General features: G+C 41.6%; 1 pseudogene; it reads right to left on the bottom strand.

The window, feature by feature from the left end:
* Positions 1-862: 862 nt before the first annotated feature.
* Positions 863-1838, bottom strand: LOC139439601 (olfactory receptor 2G2-like; annotated as a pseudogene).
* Positions 1839-5412: the final 3574 nt, after the last annotated feature.

The following is a 5412-nucleotide window of genomic DNA, read 5'->3' as shown; positions in this document are numbered from 1 at the left end:
GTGAAGACAGGCTCACCCACTTGCTGCGGAGAGCCTCCAGCCCACAAGCACCATGGACAATCAACTCAGCAAGGTGATGCAACAACCAAAAAAAGGGAGACAAGCAAAAAAAAAAAAGGCAGAAGAGTATGCAGCAAATGGACACAGAGAGCAGACAGCAAGCAAGCCACAAGGGTGGGGAGATAAATAAAAAAGTAAAAAAATACACAAAAGAATGCACAGAGAATAGACACAGAGAGCAGACAGCAAGCAAAAAGCTACAAGGGGGGATAAAAATCTAGTAAGGGAAGAAATACAAAAAATCAGAAACTTATAACACAGGACTGGGTGTGGGGTGCAGCACTAGAGGTGAATTCAGAGAGCCTACAAATGGGACTTAAGGGGCTTAGGAACCCATACTTAGAGTTGGTAAAAGAATATCACTGAAGTTTAGTGTTTTCTCTTTCTGTTCTGAGCAACTGGTCAAAGTATTTTAATTTTTGTGAAAGAAAAATTGTAAAAACTTTATAATAATTCAGTAATTTATAAGTCATCTAAAAATATGGCTGTAACTATTAAAGATAATAAATTTTATAAAAACTAACTTTAAAAACAATAAAATCCTTAGAACAGTGATCTGTTTTAATTGGGTCTATTGCATTTCAGGTCCTAGTATACAGCCCAGTTTAGAAATAATGTAATGGTAGTTGTGCAAATTGGCCAAGTCCCACAGCTCTTCTGTGGTGAAATGGGCACTCAAACTCAGGTTGTTCAGATTCTGAAATTCAAGCTCTAATTTATTCTCTTCTACTGAATCCCATTGACAGGGTCATGAACATAACCAAATTAGTTATTTAGTCACCCTTCATTAAGTGATTCACCCTTAGTAAGTCTCTCCTAAATGTTTCTTGATAATCATGTCCCACTCAATCATAGAGTTTCCAAAATTTTTTTTCAGTGCTGCCTTTACTTCCTTGTTCCTCAGGGTATATATGAGTGAGTCAAGCATGGGGATCACCACGATGTAGAAGAGGGAAGCAAACTTTCCTTGGTCCTTGGATCTACTTTTGGCTGACTGCAAATACATAAAAATGATGGTTCCATAGAAGATGACTACCATCAGGTGGGAAGAACAGGTCCCAAATGCTCTATGTCTTCCAATGGCTGACTTGATCTTCAAAATTGCTTGAGCAATGTACCCACAGGAGATTAGGATGAGTGACAAAGGCACCACCAGGAATAATACACTAGCCACAAAGAGCTCAGCCTGGTTGAAGCCTGGTTGGTGTCCACGCATGCCAACCTGATGAGTACAGGGACCTCACAGAAGAAATGATCCACCTGGCAGTGACCACAGAAGGGCAGCTGAAGGGTGATTGTGGACTGAATCAATGTAGTGGCCACCCCACTGAGCCATTCCATAGAGGCCAAGACATGGCAGAGCCAAAGATGCATGAAAAAATATAATGTAAAGGATGGCAAACAGCAACATAGTGATCATAGGTCATCACAGCCAGGTGGATACACTCAATGTAGCACAGTACAAGGGAGACATAGAGTTGAATCATGCAGTCTACATATGTGATGGGCTTATCTGAACACTAGAGGTTGACTAGAAGCTGAGGAATGATACTACTGAGGAAGCAGAGGTCCAGGAAGGAGAAATGGGAGAGGAAAAATTACATAGGAGTGTGGAGTTTAGAGTCCAAGATGGACACCAAGATGATAGCAGTGTTGCCTAGAAAGGTCATGAGGTAAAGGAACAAGATTATTCCAAAGAGAACCGGCTCTAACTGAGACTTGTCTGAAAAACCTATCAGAATAAATCCAGAGGAGGCGCGCTCATTGGTCCCCTGCATTACTCTTGCTTTGACCTTTCACTTCTGAAAGATGAAATCATATGTATTAACCTCAGGGATTTTATGACAAATCTATGACAATAAAGATTTAGTGCTAGGGACAAGATGGTGTCTGAGTGAGTGCACCTCATAATCTCTCCTGCAAAGAAGCAGGTGAGTATGATCAGAGTTCTGCTGGACCAGGCTGTTTCGGGGGCTTGCAGGGCAGGAGGTGTCTGGACATTGATTTGGTGAGACAGTGACAGAAGAGATTCTTGCAAGAGGTAGAATTTGGTTCTCTGACATGGAGGTCAGAAGTTGTGTTTGGGACTCTTCCCCCTAGGGCTCGCAGCCCAGATGTGGCAATCCCTGAAAACTTTGTTGTGCTGAGGTGTTCCCAGACCCTGAGCAGTCTGTTTCAGGGGCTTGCAGGGCAGGAGGTGACTGGACGTCAATTTGGTGAGACAGTGACAGAAGAGATTCTTGTGAGAGGTGGAATTTTGGGTTTCTGACACAAAGGTCAGAAGGTGTGGGTGGGACTCCTCCCCCTAGTGCTGGCAGCCCAGCCACAGGAATCCCTGAAATCTTTGTTGTGCTACAGCATTCCCAAACCCCATGTTTACTGGATGCATGGTTCCCAGGTCTGTATACCGTAAACCCTGGTAGCCCACACTCCACAGACTCACATACCTTGAGCCTGCAATACCCCGGACTTCCCATCCCCAAAACCAGCACCCTGAGGTCCGACTGAGGTCCTTGATTACCCTAGCGCTCCACGTTTTTTGTTGGTTTTTTTTTTTCTTTGAGCTTTGAGGAGTGTACCAGCTGACTTGGGGAGAGTCTGGGAAGAAAGCAGAGGTGAATCTGCTGAGAAAGTCCAATTTACCTAAATGTCCTGGGATAGGAAACTTGGTCTGGGAGGAGGTGGATCAGAAAATCAATTATAGGAAACAGACTTGGCCCAGTGTGGGGTGTCCGTCTACCACATGGGAGGCCTGTGGTTCAAACCCTGGGCCTCCTTTACCCGTGTGGAGCTGGTCCATGCGCAGTGCTGATGCACACAAGGAGTGCCGTGCCACGCAGTGGTGTCCCCCGCATAGGGGAGCCCCATGCACCAGGAGTGCACCCATAAGGAGAGCTGCCCAGCATGAAAGAAAGTGCAGCCTGCCCAGGAATGGCACTGCCCACACTTCCCAAGCCGCTGACGACAACAGAAGCAGACAAAGAAACAAGACGCAGCAAACAGACACAGAGAACAGACAACCGGGGGAGGGGGGCAATTAAATAAATAAATAAATCTTTAAAAAAAAGAAAGAAAATCAATTAGACCTTCCCTAGCACACCTAAGGGGAAGGGACTGTAGGACATGCTATCCAAGCTTCCAATAGCATATTTGGGGTTGCTGGTGAGGTGTAAGTGCTCTCATGCTGGAAGTAAAGAGTCACTGTCTTCTGTGTTGAGTTGGTTCAACAAGAACCCACTTGAATCTCCTACCGGACCCCTCAGGCAGCGTTCCAGCTGACCTGGGAGAGACAGAAGTGAGGATGGGAGAAAGAGGGAATATCAGATCCCTAAGCATTTTATTTAACTGGAAAGAGGATTCCTAGCTTGAAACTTTGATACTTTTTTTTTTTATCATGGTTGCTACTGTTGCATTGTCTCCTGGTCTTATCTCCCATTTTATCCCACAAGGTCCTTTTTCATTTATTTAGTTTTTTTCTCTTTATCTTGCTTGTTTCACCCCCTTTTCTGTTCCCCCCTTTTTTCTCTTTTTCCTCTCTTTTCTTTTTTATTTTATTTTCTTTATATAATAGGTGCTGCAGGGAGCACTTCACATTTGCTGTGTTTCCTCATCCTCCATTTCCTCTTTTCTGTGTGTATTGATTTTGGCCACCTACACTCTCCCTTTCCTCTACATCTTTCTATCCTCCATCATCTACTGTTTCTCTTACATTCCACCTCCCTTTCTTTGGCCCCCAAATTGTATGATTTTTTATTTCTCATACCTTTGTTCTGTTTTCTGTCTTTTATCCACTCTTGATATTATTGTCTTTCTTTTCTCTTTCCCTCTCTCATGAAAATACTGGCCTTTTAATTCATACTATATTCCTCCCCATATTCAGTCGACTGTCTCATTATAGATACTCTACTTACTGCTATAACTCTACACAACTTACATGAGTCTAATATCCATTCTCCTAGATCTCATATTGTTTCTCTGTTAACATTTATTACCAATACTACTTTATACATTTTCTTTTCTTACTCATTTTGCTTCCCCTGGCCCTAATATTTTCCTTCAAAGTGAACTTAGCCAGCAACAAGAACATAGAATAAGAAGAACAAAGTGATGAAGAGAAGACACTTTCACATGAACAACAACTAATTAATCCCCAAGACTAGACAAAGAAGGTAAGGAACTGATTAAACCTGTCAAGATAAAATGATAACCAGACAGCAATAAAAAACTACAGACTAAACCAATAATCAGGAAAATGTGGCTGAATCCAATAAACAAACTAAAAACCAGGAAGAGGAGCTCTCAAACATATATATTAGAGACCAACTTAATGAAGTAAAGGAAGAGATTAACAATATGAAGAAAACACTTGGAGAGAATACAGAAGAAATTGCAGTCATACACAAAAAGATAACAGATATGATGGTGATGAACACCACAGTTCAAGAAATAAAAAATACCCTCTCAACAAAGAGCAGCAGATTAGAAGAGGCAGAGGACAGAATTAATGATGTGGAAGACAATACATCTGAAATCAAACAGAGAGTAGAACTGATCAATAAAAAGGTAGAAAAAACCCAGCTGGGACTTAGGGACCTGAATGATGATGCAAAGCACACAAACATACATATTATAGACATCCCAGAAGGAGAAGAGAAGGGAAAGAGGACAGAAGGGGTGTTGGAGGACATAATGACTGAAAACTTCCAAAATCTACTGAGGGAGATGGATGTACATGTCCAGGAAGCACAATGCACCCCAAACACCATAAATCCTAACAGGCCCACCCCAAGACATATACTTGTCAAATTATCCAATGCTCAAGACAAAGAGAAAATTCTATAGGAGCAAGAGAAAAGAGAACCATCACATACAAGGGAGGCTCCATAAGATTAACTGCTGATTTCTCATCTGGAACCATGGAGGCAAGAAGGCAGTGGTATGATATAGTCAAGATAATAAAACAAAAAAATTTTCCAACCAAGAATACTCTACCCAGCTAAGCTAGCATTCAAAAATGATGGAGAGTTCAAAATATTCACAGATAAACAGAAATTAAAAGAGTATGCCAACAAGAACCCTGCCCTTCAAGAAATACAAAAGGGAGTTCTGCAGGAAGAAAGAAAAAAAACAGGAGAGGCAGAGTTGGAGGAGAGTGTACAAGAAACAAAAAAGACAAAAAGAGAAGAAAAAAACTTTAGACAAACACAAGTCCAAAGAAAATATGGCTAACATAAATAATTCCTTGAAAGTAATACACTGAATGTCAATGGATAAATTCACCTGTAAAAAGATTCAGACTGGAAGATTGGATAAGGAAATATGACCCATCTATATGCTGTCTACAAGAAACAC

Source organism: Dasypus novemcinctus, chromosome 9 (genome assembly GCF_030445035.2).
Source record: "Dasypus novemcinctus isolate mDasNov1 chromosome 9, mDasNov1.1.hap2, whole genome shotgun sequence".
NCBI classification, from domain to species: domain Eukaryota; kingdom Metazoa; phylum Chordata; class Mammalia; order Cingulata; family Dasypodidae; genus Dasypus; species Dasypus novemcinctus.
The sequence above is the reverse complement of the archived record's forward strand: the minus strand, read 5'-3'. Positions and strand labels throughout refer to the sequence as shown.